This window comes from Schistocerca gregaria, chromosome 5, assembly GCF_023897955.1.
Source record: "Schistocerca gregaria isolate iqSchGreg1 chromosome 5, iqSchGreg1.2, whole genome shotgun sequence".
Taxonomy (NCBI): domain Eukaryota; kingdom Metazoa; phylum Arthropoda; class Insecta; order Orthoptera; family Acrididae; genus Schistocerca; species Schistocerca gregaria.
In genome coordinates this window covers 572,267,130-572,282,653 of record NC_064924.1, presented here as the reverse complement: position 1 = coordinate 572,282,653, position 15,524 = coordinate 572,267,130, and the positions used below count along the sequence as shown (strand labels likewise).

Here is a 15,524-nt window from a genome sequence, read left to right as displayed (position 1 = left end):
GCAGTTGTCTCTCATCCTGGCATCCTGAGTAACCTGCCATTCCCTTTTAACCTTCCTGGAGCTATCCAAAAATCTACGAATATTGAATCTGCCTGTTTCCCTTCATCCATGGTTTGCAGGATATCATGTGAGAAAAACGCAAGCTGAGTTTTGCACAAGCTATGCTTTCTAAATCTGTACTGATTTGTGGACAGAAGCTTATTTGTCCCACAGAAATTTATAACACTCAAAGTCAGAATATACTCAAGAATTCTACAGCAAACTGAGCTAAGGATACTGGTCGGTAATTTTGTGGGTCTGTTCTTGTACCTGCTTAGCAATTTTAGGTAGGACCAAAAGATTCTTGAATTTTTGCTAACATATGATAGTGGACATTTGATATATGCATGAATTTCTACTAACTTCTGCCTGTCAGCATTTCAGTGATCTTTTAAAATTTTAAAAGCTGAGAGTGCAACAATCTATGTTTCCTGAGCATCTTCTGAAGTTTGTTATTAATCCATAGCTAATAGCATCAAAAATCTGACAGATAGCCATATAGCATTTAAAAGGATATTAAAAGAATTTCTTAATGGCAACTCCTTCTACTCATTAGATGAATTTTTGGATGTAGTAAGTGGGTAATACCCCCCCCCCCCCCCCCCCCAACAAAAATAATATATATATTAAAAACAAAGATTGCAAGACTTACCAAGCGGGAAAGTGCCGGTAGATAGGCACAATGTTTGTGTGTTTTATTCATTGTGCCTATCTACCGGCACTTTCACGCTTGGTAAGTCTTGGAATCTTTGTTTTTAATATATTTTTCCCATGTGGAAGTTTCTTTCTATTTTATTTACATCATCATTAATTTGAACCCAACAATTACGTTTGTTATTGTCTCTGTTGCATTTCGAAATCTTCTCTATCATCTTACTTTCTCTTTTTGTTTGTACAAGTAGTTTCACTTTGTATTCATCTTCCCTTTTTCCGTAATCTACCATACATTTTATCCTGCCTAATTATATTCAATAATACGTAATTTACTTCCAAACTATAACCTAAACATTTTTAACGCTTTCAACATAACCGCTGCTATAAAATCCACTGTTCCAAGTTTACAAACATTTCGTGATGTCTGCTTGTGTCTGTATATGTATGGATGGACGTGTGTGTGTGTGTGTGTGTGTGTGTGTGTGTGAGTGGGCGCGCGCGAGTATATACCTATCCTTTTTTCCCCCTAAGGTAAGTCTTTCCGCTCCCAGGATTGGAATGACTCCTTACCCTCTCCCTCAAAACCCACATCCTTTCATCTTTCCTTTTCCTTCCCTCTTTCCTGACGAAGCAGCCGCCGGTTGCGAAAGCTCGAAATTCTGTGTGTGTGTTTGTGTGTTTTATTTATTGTGCCTATCTACCGGCACTTTCACGCTTGGTAAGTCTTGGAATCTTTGTTTTTAATATATTTTTCCCATGTGGAAGTTTCTTTCTATGATGTGACTTACCAAACAAAAGTGCTGGCAGGTCAATAGATACACAAACAAACACAAACATACACACAAAATTCAAGCTTTCGCAACCAATGGTTGCTTCTTCAGGAAAGAGGGAAGGAGAGGGAAAGACGAAAGGATGTGGGTTTTAAGGGAGAGAGTAAGGAGACATTCCAATCCCGGGAGCGGAAAGACTTACCTTAATGGGAAAAAAGGATAGGTATATACTCCCACACACACACACACTTGGTGTGTGTGCCGCTCCCGGGATTGGAATGTCTCCTTACCCTCTCCCTTAAAACCCACATCCTTTCGTCTTTCCCTCTCCTTCCCTCTTTCCTGAAGAAGCAACCGTTGGTTGCAAAAGCTTAAATTTTGTGTGTATGTTTGTGTTTGTTTGTGTATTTATCGACCTGCCAGCACTTTTGTTTGGTAAGTCACATCAACTTTGTTTTTAGACATATTTTTCCCACGTGGAATGTTTCTTAGTGTCACGTAATATTTTGTGTAATGTAATATCTTGTGTAGACACCTTTTATTAACCTGACACGTTCCACATCATTACGAAGTGCCGTATTCATGATCTATGGAACAAGTACTAATCTAATCTAATGGCAGGCCTTTTCCACTTACTCTGCACATATTTTTCTGAAGAGTGTGATTTACAGTTAGTTTGAACTCTGCCCGTAATTCCTCCATGATCATCATATCTAAACTAAATGGTGTCCGTTTATTGTCTAAGTAGGACACTAACAATTGGCTATCTGCTCTTTCCAACAGGAAAACTCTCCTGCCTTATTGATGAACTGATTAACTACTGTTATTGGTATAACAGTTTTAAATTAACATAGCTGTGTTCGAAAAGTATCACAACTCCAAGCGCTAATAGAAAGCACTGGTGCTCAAATTGTTATAGGCACTGAAAGCTGGCTAGAGCGGGAGATAAGTTCAGCCAAAATTGTTGTGAAGAACCTAACGGTGTTCCGAAAGACACTCCCCCCCCCCCCCCCCCCCCCCTCCCGGAGATATTTGCAGTTTTTCACTAGTTTACTGTTTTATTTAATAAGAAATGCTGCATGTTTTCTTGGATTGTACAAGTGCATTCTTGTATTTAAAACGTTTATTAAAAGCAGATTTCACTGGTTCACTGTTTTATTTAGTAAGAAGTACTGTATGTTGTCTCGACTCCTTATTTCCTGAGACAAGTATGACCTGCCTCCCCCTCCCCCCAGTTCAGATCCTGGGTACGCCCTTGTTTGTTGCTGTTAATATCTTGTAGCAAAATTGAAGCACATACTTCCTGTGAGTTAATATGGGCAGAGGTCATTCTTGGCAACCAGAACAAAATAATAATTGGATCCTTTTACCGACCTCCCAACTCAGATGATACAACTGCTGAAAGGTTCAAAGAGAACTTGAGTTTAATTTCAAATACATACCCAACTTGTACAATTATAATTGGAGATGACTTTAAATTACTCTCGACATGTTGGTGAAAATACATGTTTAGATCCGGAGGTATGCATAAAACATCATCCAAACATTCTCTAAAGATTATTTGGACCAGTTAGTTCATGGGTTCAACTGAATAGTAAATAATTGTGAAAACACACTTGACCCCTTAGCAACAAATAAGCCTGAGAACCCCCAAATCCTCCAAAAATAAACAATAAATATACCTATTCAAAAAGCAGATAAAAATTCACTTGACACCTTCCTGAGAGACAATCTCTACTCCTTCCAAATTAACAATGAAAGTATAGACCAGATGTGGTTTGAATTCAAATAAATAGTATCGACAGCAATTGAGAAATTTATACCACATAAATTAACGAACAATGAAGCTGATCCCCCTTGTTACACAAAACAGATCAGAATACTGTTGCAAAAACAAAGGAAAAATGATGCCAAATTTGAATGAATGCAAAATCTCCAAAATTGGCAATCTTTTACAGAAGCTTGAAATTTAAAGTAGACATCAATGCGAGATGCTTATAATAGTTTCCACAACGAAACTTTGTTTCAAAACCTGGCAGAAAATCCGAAGATATTCTGGTCATACTTAAGGTACGCTAGTGACAAGACACAGCCAATGCCTTCTCCGCATGATAGCAAAGGAAATAATATTACCTACATTGCTGCAAAAGCGTAGTTAGTAAACACAGCCTTTTGAAATTCCTTCACGAAAGAAGATGAAGTAAATATTCCAGAATTCGAATCAAGAGCAGCTGCCAACATGAGTAACTCACAAGTAGATATCCCCGGAGTAGTGAAGAAACCTAAATCACTTAATAAAAGCAACTCTTCTGAACCAGATTGTATGTCAATCAGGTTCCTTTCACAATTTGCTGATGCAATAGCTCCGTACTTAACAATCATATAAAACTGCTCACATGACGAAAGATCTGTATCCAAAGATTTGAAAGCTGCACAGGTCACACCGACATTCAAGAAAGGTAGCAGGAGTAATCCACTAAATTATAGGCCCATATCATTAACGTCAATACGCAACAGGATTTTGGAACAGATACATATTCTAACATTGTGAATTACCTTACCTATTGACACACAGTCAACATGGATTTACAAAATATTGTTCTTGTGAAATGCAACTAGGTCTTTACACAAACAAACTGTTGAATACTATTGAAAAGGTATTTCAAATGTATTCCCTATTTCTAGATTTCCAGAAGGCATTTGACACTGTACCTCACAAGCAGCTCATAGTGAAATTGTATGCTTATGGAATATCATTTCAGTTATGTGACTGGATTTGTGATTACTGTCAGAGAGGTCACAGATCGTAGTAACTGATGGAAAGTCATCGAGTAACACAGAAGTGATTTCTGGCATTCCCAAAGGTAGTGTTACAGGTTCTCTGCTGTTCCTTATCTGTACAAATGATTTAGGAGACAATCTGAGCAGCCATCTTAGGGTATTTGCAGATGCTGCTGTCATTTATTGTCAAACTCATCAGAAGATCAAAACAAATTGCAAAATGATTTAGAAAAGCTATCTGAATGGTGCGAAAATTGGTAACTCATCCTAAATAATGAAAATTTTGCTAAAAGGAATCTCTTAAACTTCAGTTACATGATAAATCAGTCTAATCTAATGGCTGTAAATTCAATTAAATACCTAGAAATTACAATTACAAACAATTTAAATTGGAAAGAAAATGTTGTGGGGAAGGCAAAAGCAAAGACTGTGTTTCAATAGCAGATCAATTAGAAAATATAACAGATCTACTTAAGAGACTGCCTACACTATGCTTGCCCATCATCTTTTGGGATCCTTACCAGACAGGATTAATAGAGTGATGATGATTAGGTCCCATACTCAGAGGAGAGTAGGGGACAATGCAGAAGACCCGCACCACCGACTAAACTTCGAGAAAATTCAAAGACGAGCAACACATTTTGTACTATCGTGAAATAAGGGAGACTGTGTCACAGAAATGATACAGGATTTGGCCTGGACACTATTAAAACAAAGATGTTTTTCGTTGTGGCAGAATCTCCTCAAGAAATTTCAGTCACCAACTTTCTCCTCCAAATGGGAAAATATTTTAAAAAATGTCAACCTACATAGGGAGAAATGATCAACATAATAAAATAAGGGAAATCAGAGCTCATACGGAAAGATATACATGTTGTTTTTTCCATACATTGTTTGAGAGTGGAATAATAGAAAATTATTGTGAAGGTGGTTTGACGAATCCTCTGCCAGGCACTTAAATATGATTTGCAGAGTATCCATGCAGATGTAGATGTACATGTACATGTAGGTAACCATCATAACTATGATAAAATCCTAATCATCACTTCCTGTCTCTGTAAGTGCACTGTTGACGAGATCAGGCTTGTTTTTAGCTACAAGGTCTAAAATATTTCCATTGCATATGGGTTGTTGACCTAGCTGCGCAAGACAGTTTTCATAAAATGTATACAAAATTACTTCACAAGGTTGTCTGTTCACATCTTCTGCAATGAATCCACAGTTCCCCTTCTAACATCGGCAAGCTACTTCACCTACAACAAACTTTGCATTAATGGAGTGTTTCCATGTTACTGTGTCTAGATTTCTTTGATTGATGCTACAATTGTTACAGTGGAATTGGGTGGCCGGTAGGAACATCTGATGATTAACTTGAGTTCATGTAGGCCAGTTACTCGCATCTACTTCACAATCAGGTGCAATTTTGACCTTAATAGACACAATAATTTGATCAATTGCAATGAATACTCCCCTTCCTGTAGTGTCCAATCTGTCCTTTTGATATATGTTCCACACCACATTACATAATTCAGAACTTTCTGCTTCAGGTTTTATTCAGTTTTCAGTTCCAAGTACAATTAGAGCATGACAGTTTTGCTAGAGGGCAGTAAATTCAGGGACTTGGCAATTTACTGTTAAAATATTGACAAACTTTCCATACTTTGTACCTGGATTCAGTCTCTGCATATCAGTGGGTGAGCGTTCGTCAGAGGACCTCAAACTATCACTCAGCCTAAAAAATACCCCTATGTGCACTCTGTAAGTACTCTGCTACCAAAGTAGCTGCTTCTTCTGTGTGTTGCAACCCTGATATATCACTGAGAATCCTACATATCTTCACCCCATAATGCAGGTCCATAAATCTGGAGCCAAGACCATCACAGAATTGACATGCCTTTGGTTGAGATGCTCCACTCAGCTCCAAATCACAGAAGCACAACAACCAGTCTTGCCTTCTCATCCCATCTGGTACATCTCCCCTGACCCGAAGTTCTGGGTGACTTTCCTAAACTGTACCCCTTTCCTTAAACCTCTCCAGACCTTTTCCTTCACCCCTCTTCCTTCCCCTTCAACTCGTCTGGCAGAAGAAGGAGCCACTGGCTCTGAAAGCTTGAGGAATTTCCATCCTTTTGAGTGTGTGTTCCCCTGCCACCACTTGGTGAGCAGATTTTTTTATCTCTCCATTTACATTACATTGTGTCTATAAAAAGATTGATGCAACAGCAAACAGCAACATACATTGTCCTACATTAACAAAGGACCTTGCCGATAACTTGAAAAAATTCTGGTCCTTCATAAAATTGCTAAATGGGTCGATGGCTTTTATTCAGTCACTTGTCAACCAGGTTGGCGTGGCGACAGAAGACAGCAAAAGGAAAGCTGAAGTATTATTTATTCAACCTCTTTTTTTAAAAAAAAAAAAAAAAAAAAAAAAAAAAAAAAAAAAAAAAAAAAAAAAACAACAACTTTCACATGAGAGGACCATATAGACATACCACTGTTTGACTGTAAAACAGACGTCCCTATGGCAGGCATAGAAAGAAATACTGCTGGTACCGACAAACAACCTAAAGAGTTGAAAACAAGTCACCAGATCTGGAGAGAGAGGGAGTACTCTTCAGCACTGCCTCCTTACCTAGCTAGCATTTATTGCAAATCTCTCACCTAGCACAAAGTGCCAAGCAGCTGGAAAAAAGCACAGGTGACACCTGTATATTAAGAAGGATAAAAGAATGCCCCTGCAAAATTACAGACAATACCCTTTCCGTCACTTTGTTGCGGAATTCTTGGGCACATTGTAAATGTGACTATAATAAATTTCCTTGAAACAAAAAAGCTTCTGTCCATAAATTAGGACGAATTTAGAAATCCTTGTCCATGTGCACTCAGCTTACTCTTTTTTTCACAAGATATCCAGTGAACCATTGGTGAAGGACAACAAGCAGCTTCCACATTCCTAGATTTCCAAAAAGCAATTGATACTGTGTTCTACTGCAGCATGTTAATGAAAGCCTGAGTATGCATAAAAGAGTCTCCGATGTATGAATGGCTCAAAGAGTTTTTAAGTAATAGAACCCAGTACATTGTCCTGAATTGGAAGTGGTCATCAGAGACAAGGGTAATATTATGAGTGACCCAGGGAAAACTGATGGAGCTGTTCTTGTTCTCTATACAAACAAATAATCTGATAGTTATGGTGAGCAGCTATCTGTGACCATTTTCTGGATTGTGTAGCAAAGTGTCATCTTTGAGTGACTGTCGGAGGACAAAGGTTGAACAGGACAGAATTTCTATTTGGTGTGATGAGTGGCAGCTTGCTGCAAATGTAAAAAAAAAACGCTAATGAAGATGAGTAAGAAAAACAATACTATAACGTTCAAATACAGTATTAGTGGCATGCTGCTTGACACTGTCACATCAGTTAAATATCTAGGTGCAATGTTGAAAAGCAGTATGAAATGGAGCAAGCACATAAGGTCGGTACTAGGAAAGGCATGGCCAACTCTGGTTTATTGGGAGAATTCTAGTACAGTGTAGCTCATCTAGAAAGGAGACCGTGTATCGAACACTTGTGTGATCCATTCTTGAATACTGCTTGAATGTTTGCATCACTACCAGGTCAGATTAAAGGAAGACATTGAAGCATTCCAGAGGTTTGTTGCTAGATTTCTTACCAGTAGATTCAATTAACAAGTGAGTGTAACAGAAATGCTCTGTGATCTCAAATGACCCTTGGAGGGAAGACAACATTCTTTTTGTGAAACACTATTGGAAAATTTTAGAGAATAGGCATTTGCAACTAACTGCACAATGATTCGACTGCCACTAACATACATCTTGCATAAGGACCACAAAGACAAGATAAGAAAAAAATAGTACTCATAATGAGACATATAGCTTGACAGTCATTTTTCCCTCACTCCATAGAGCACGAAATGGAATAAATATCAGTGGTACAAGATACCTTCTACTATGCAATATTGGTGGGTTGTGGAGTATGGATGTAAATGTATGTACTGATATAGAAGGGATGAAGAGTAAGAAAATGGGTGGTCAGCATAGGTGGGGGATAGGGGGAAAAGTCAGTAACAGATTGGATGGTTGCTGATAGCTGTATTGGAATGTGGCTGCAGGATGGAGCTGGGGCAGGGTAACTGGAGTTGTGGTGCTGAGGATATTTTGAAGGATCTGCTTCCACATAGACAATTTAGAAACAATGGTGTTGATAGTGAAGACCAGAGGGCATAATCTGAGGAACAGTCATTCAGCTTTACTATATTACCATACAGTACTGTGGAGCATGCTCCTCAACTGGCTGGTTTCACTCTCTCTCTGCCACTATTGAGTGATGGCTGGTCATGTGGGTGAACAGCTGATATATGACATGACTGTTTAAGCAAGTGGCTGTAACTATAATGGGATAGGATGTCTCTGGGATACAATCTGCAACTGTGGGAGCTGCCATTATCCATGGGTTCCTTCCTTGTCTCCTTCTGTCCTCTTTCTCCTTCCCCATCCTTCACCTTTGTTTGGTTGCTTATAAATTCAATAACATGATCATCTGTGTCCTATTCCAAAAAAGAAAGTACAACTATTGTCTAAATTGTAAAAGAGATTCATGGCAAAATCTTCTTGGTCTTCCGTAAGGGTGGCTATATTGAAATTCCACTATGTTTCAGTGTATGTCACTCTCATAACCTGCCGGAAAAATGTTGAGATTACGAGCGCATCCCATGTACATACCTGACCGGTGCCACCCTAGCACAGTCACCATCCTGAGGTGGGGGTAGGGACATGGACCACCCCTCAACTCTCAGTACATTCTGTCTTATCCAGAATTGTAAAGTGTCAACTGATGGGTGCAGTCTTGGCGTATATGTGCTAACACTCGGTGCCTCCCAGAATGAGATTTTCACTCTGCAGCAGAGTGTGCGCTGATATGAAGTTTGGAAGGTAGGAGACGAGACACTGTCAGAAGTAAAGCTGTGAGTACCGGGCGTGAGTCATGCTTCAGTAGCTCAGATGGTAGAGCACTTGCCCGCGAAAGGAAAAGGTCTCGAGTTCGAGTCTCGGTCAGGCACACAGTTTTAATCTGCCAGGAAGTTTCACACAGTGCCATGCTGAAAGCTGTAGCGATGACCTTGTTCATGAGTCTGTCATGGAGCCTTATCCAAGTGGATTCTTTAATAACGCAGTTCCAAAACCCATTAGCTCAGCACATTTTTATTTTCTCAAATTTAAATGTATGTCCTTCACTGAGGCTGTGTTCTATCACTGGTGATTTACCTTTATGCGCCAAACACATGCGTGTAATGTATTCCTTGCAGCATTTGAGATCCCAGAATGTGTTTACCCGATGTACCAGAGGCCACACTCACAAGGGATGCTATATATAACAGGTATTTACTGTTGCAGCATGTCCTTTAGTGAGCCAAGCATGCCTTTCAATTTTTGTCGTGGTCAAACTATGGCTTTGATGATGGTTTTTTCCAAGGATTCTCACAGTTTTGGCTGAAGGAAGCTCAAATATGAGGGATAAGTCAAGTCTCTCTTTCTCTACACCTACTTTGCACATGACTGTATCACTTATTTTGTTCAACACACATCTAATCTGTGTTTTGCTCTATCCATATTGGGGAAACACATCTTTAAGGTGTTGCCTCTAAGTTGGGAGGCAGTCTTTGTCACAAATGGCATGTCCCTGTGAACTAGAGCTGTTGGAACAGTGGACCACTGCACCGGATGATGACAGCTCATTGCCTGTGAGGAGCTTCTATCTGTAGATTGTGTGTCCTTGGATTCCTTCTGATTTTCCTTTTCTTCTTTCTTTCTGGCCATCTTACGACCATGTTAATTTGCTTCAGCTTCATTTCTTCTGGTCTTTCTTCTTTCCCAATATTCTTTCATTTTCCTACTTTGCAACCTTCTTTGTTCTTCTGTCATAGATGATTTTGTTCTGAGTCTCTTTCTATCCTTGAAAGCTTCGAAGGCCAGAACTTTTTATTTAAAAATCACCCTGTTCTATATCTATGGTTCCTGTATTCTTATTTCTTCCAGACGTCTTTGTATCTCTTGGATCCATCGTACTTTGGTTTTCTTGTTCATTAGAAATTGTGTGATTCACTGTGTTAACCTCCCCTGCTCCATTCTGAGGATGTGCCCGAAGAGCACGCTCCTTCTTTTCCCGATGACGTCAAAAATTTTTTCTCTCTTGGTATACAGTTCCCAGTTGGCTCGGTTTCTAAATTGACCATCTATGTTCTTTGATGTCCTAATATTCTCCTGAGAATCTTTCATTTTATCAATTCTAAGTCTCTTGATCACTCTGGTTCTTGCTAAGCTGAGAGTTTCTGCTGCATATAGAGATTCAGGGTGGATCACTGTTTGGTAATGTTTCAATTTCGCATTTATCAAACATTTTTCTTATTATAGGTGTCAATAGTTAGTTTATATGTCTATCCATTGTCCAAGGTATTTGAATCTCTCCACCTTCTGAATTTTCCTTTTTCCTATTGTCATCCATCTAGGAGCTGTTGTGGTGTTTGTCATATTTTGTGCCTTCTCGATAGAGATCTGTAGGCCTGCTTTAGCTGCCTGTCTCTGCAGTTCTGTGGTTTGGTTAATCACCTCTTCCAGTGATTTGGACAAGAGCACAATGTCATCTGTGAATGCTGGACAATCTATCCGTATTCCTTTATTCTTACACCCCAGTCGTATTCTCCAACAGCTCTCCTCTGAACTTGACCTTGTATGTTGTGGATGTTGTGTTAGTTAGAGTCTGTTTAACCACGTTGCTGTATTTTCTATCCAAACTCATCTCCCCTAAAGTTTGGAACAGTGTGTGTCTGTCTACGGAATCATAGGCTTTCTTGAAGTCTATAAATGTAGGCATGAACTTTTTGCTTCTCTGTTTTTGATAAGCGATCATCAGTTTTAGATTCAGGATCTGTTCTGCGCATGATCTTTCCTTTCTGAAGCCTCCTTGGTACTCATCAGTTTGTGGATTTAGTTGTTCTTCCACTCTATTTAGCAGTGCTCTTGAGAGAATACCTTATAGGTCAGAGGTATTAAAGAAATTCTCCTGTAATTCCCAGGTTCTGTCTTATGGCCTTTCTTGTGTATAGGATGTATTAGTGGTGATGTCCAACCTTCTGGAAGCTGCTCTTCTTCCCAGATTTTTCATATAATTTGTGTTAGTTCTATGATCACATTCTCGTCTGCATACTTTAAGAATTCTGCAATGATCCTGTCTTCTCCAAGTGCTTTGTTATTTTTCAAGGTTCTTATTATGTTCTTAACCTATCCTATGGTTGGCAGTTCTGAGTCAGGGTTTGGTTCTTTCTCACTGTGGTTGAATGTCTTGGATGGCACTTCACAATTCAGGAGGCCTTCAAAGTATTCCACCATGATCTGACATCTCCAGACACTGTCTTTCCTTCTTTATTCTTAAAGCTGAGGTTTAGCAGATTATATCTACTTAAGTTGGTCTTGAATGTTCTATAGAAGTCTCACATGTTGTTTTTCTGGAAGTCTTCTTCTATTTGAGTTAAACTTTCTTTCAAATATTTCTTCTTGAGATTTCTGATGGTTTTAGCAGTGAATTTCTTCTTATTAGAATGCCTAAAAATTGAACACATCCATTCTGTTCTTGCCCCTTTGTGAACAGTATGTTTTGATGGATGCTGTTCAGGTGGTCCAGGAACTCATTCATGGCCCCTCTGCCATGTTCCCAGACAATGAAGGTGTCATCCACATAACAGAAGAAACATTTTTGGTTTGAGCCATGCAGTTTTTAGTACCATCTCTTCAAAGTGTTCTGTACAGAGACTGGCAATCCCAGGGCCAAATAATGAGCCCGTGGCTATTCCATCAGCTTCTTCATAGAACTCCTCATCACATTTTAAATAGGTTGTGGTGAGTAAATGTTCTAACAGTTTCAATGTTTGGGGCTCAAAAAGATTTGCTAAGAGTACCATGGTACGCTGAACTGATACTGCAGTGACGTGTGGGCGTACTTTCAAAAGGGCTGCACTTGCAACAGTGCTATGTCATACACAGACTGTCAGAGCCCACCACGGGCCGAAGTCTATTTGAGTCTAGCCGAGCTATGAGGTATGCTCGGCCTCAGTTCTCCACAGACTACTACAGTGTACGTAATTAGTTCCCACTGAATGTTACTTAAATAATGCGTTCAAGTTGTTAATGCTTCGATGGAATGAAATTGTGTTCAGTCCATTGGTCGTGTTGCTCTTATACCTAATTACAACACAACTAGCAACGAGTGTGGTCCTGTTCTCTATGCAAATTTCTACTCTGGTTGGTCCTCCATTTATTCTCATGATGGTTGATGGTGCTACAGAGGACATTTTAAGTCAGTCGGTTGAAGAGCAAGAATCATTCCCCACAGTGTAGCATCACCAATCACAGGTGCTGGATAATCAAACTCTTGTACTTAAATCATTTTCTTCTGTTTTGTCTAGTAAGCATGTTCCTCAGCCTGTGTCGCATGCTGTTTTGCCCTCCATGGCCCCTATGGCTCATCCGCCTCCCATTTCTACACGATGGGGCCACTGAGGAATAGGACGCATATGAGAAATGTCTGCGACAACACTTTCAAGGTTTTGGGATTACTTATGCTATTTTATGTTGTGCCTTGTTTCTTTGATGGATATTGCCAGGAATGTATCACGTCCTATGTCAATCCACCCCTTTGCAGGTTCTGTCTTCTTTAATGTTTGACCAAATGTGTGAACTTCTTTCAAAATACCACCTTAAGCGCACCCGTGCTATTGCGATCCCAGGCTGAGTTTTACCGCTGTAGGAAGCAACCACTTCAATCACATCAAGTATGGGCAGCTGAACCCCATGAGTTACGTTATCATTGTGATTTCGTGCCCTCTGCTCATAAAGAACCATATGTTGATCAGACCGTGAGAGATGCTATAATTTGTTTAGTTCCAGATCATGAGGTGTGAGAGCATGCCTTCTAGTGTGCAAACCCATCTATCTCCGAATGATCCTCATGTGGATATGGTCATAAACATTGTATCGGCTATTTCTGTTGCGCCAAACAAGCTTTTCATTGATGTTATGCTTTTTTGAAAAATACTACACATGCAAATGGAAACAGGAGCTGCATTAACCTTGTTAAACTAACAAACTTTATAGTTTTGGGCTCCCCTCTGCTTCTCCCTGTCACAAAAGTTAGTAAATTACAACAAACATTCCTATTCTTACCAAACACTCTGCCCCAGTGACCTGTCAGTCAGTAGTTTGGTCACTTACACTTCTTGTTGTAGATAAAGCGCATATGGAGAGTCTTCTAAACCTTTAAGTTGTTTGGTTTTACCAATTCAGAGAAGTGAATTTAGTGTCTGAACAAGTGCCGTACACACAGTTATGTGCATTATGTTCTGAGTTTTTCTCTTTGTTCTCTCGCCAAGCCCTTCTGGTTCCAGTGGCACTCAGGGAACAAGTCAATGATGAATTAGAGCACCTCATGGAATCCCGCACATTTCGGCCTATTGTATCAAGTGAATGGCCTACCCCCTTAGTTAATGTAAGGAAACCGTCATGCCGGTTACCCTATACTGCGACTTTAAAGTTTCCATGAGTGCATAATCTATAGTGGATACAATACTGTGCTTGGGAGAACTCTTTGAAAAGTTATCAGATGATCAATATTCCTCACAAATTGAACTGTTGGATGCCGATTTACAGCTCCCTCTAGATACAGAGTCACTATGTATATTAGTTGCAAATACCCTCTTTGGACTGCACCAATACTTGCAGTTGCCTTTTGGCGTCACCAGCACTCTCACTGTTTTTCACTATTTTTTGGAACAACTTACAGTGCTTGTGCTGGGTTGTGCAAACTACCTGGGTGACACTGTAATTTCCGGTGCTTCCACTGAAGAACATCTACCCAATCTCTGTACTCTTTTTTTTCTGTGCTCCAAGCAGCTGAGTTGAAGTCTAATTTAGAAAATGGCAATTTTTTCAACCTTCTATCATTTATCTTCGGTTTGAAGTTTTTTGCGAGGGTCTCAAACCCCTGTATCAACGTGTCTCAGCTCTTGTGTCACTTCCACACACTAAGCCAGTCAATGAATATAGGGTTTTACTAGGCCAAGTCACCTACTACCATAAATTTTTCTCTGGGGCTGAGACAACTGTGCACCTGTTACTAGTGTTGCTATGCAAAGGGAGTCAGTTTCGTGGTCACTGGCTTGTGAAACAGCATTTTCCACCCTTAAGACCGCATTTCAGTCTGCGCCCTTCTTAGTGACGTACCAACCAGAACTCCACTTGGTCCTTGCGACAGACACTTTGCAACATAGTAAATTATTATGAGTTGTTGTCTTGAAGTGAAAGCATAGCTTGCTGTGGAACTGGGAGGAGAGCATTTGCTTGACTAATGCTGTGTGCAATACATTACATGTCCCTGTATGGATCTGAAGAAGTACTATTAAATATTAATCATTCTTTTTCATACTTAACATACCAAATTCTATGGCTAACACAGTCATACAGTTAAAATTTCAAATCAATAACTTTAATACTTTTGGAGATATAGATTTTTACCTAAAACACATCATAGCTGTGCTATCAATGTGAAACCGAGTTAGTGACAGTATTATATTCATCTATACTATCAACTGAAGCTCCAACCAAGAGGATATGTTCACATAATGTAATTTTCTGGAATTTCCTTTAGTTTCATTACCACTGATTTCCGAGATAATTAAGATAACTTTGGAAAATTATTATTTCATCATGTTTTTTGTTGCAAAGGTGTTTTGGAGAGACCGAGAGAGCAAATGGAGGACATATGCATATTGAGAATGTGACACTTTATTAAAACTATGTAAATGTATGCATGAGAAAGTTGTGCAGTAAGGCATCCAGAAGGGGCATTGAGTATTAAATTAATTTTTTTGCAGATAACAAAACATTGTGGCAAGCACTTCTTTAGAAGGAGCTTACTGAAAAACTGAATCTGTTAACTCGCAAGTAGTCGTGGGTCATAACTGTTCAGGACATTCAAAATATTGGATAGGATTAAACAGCTTCTGGCTGCTTTCAGGTGTGAACTTGTAACAGAGACAGTCAGTAACATTGCATAATTGATATTGAGATATTATATACAGCTTGAAGGCTATTTTCTCTGTTTTAAAGACAATAAACCAACTTAAAGGAAATTTTAAACATGTTTTCAAATGAGCTATGGAAGAGTCCTGAACACTCAATAATTTAATTAACTTTCAGGTACTACCCATG

General features: G+C 39.3%; 1 protein-coding gene across 1 annotated transcript in view; it reads right to left on the bottom strand.

Annotated features, from left to right (window-relative positions):
- Positions 1-15,524, bottom strand: part of LOC126272171 (GPI ethanolamine phosphate transferase 1) — a 292,386-nt gene that overhangs the window by 102,749 nt on the left and 174,113 nt on the right. The gene's annotated exons all lie outside the window — the stretch shown is intronic.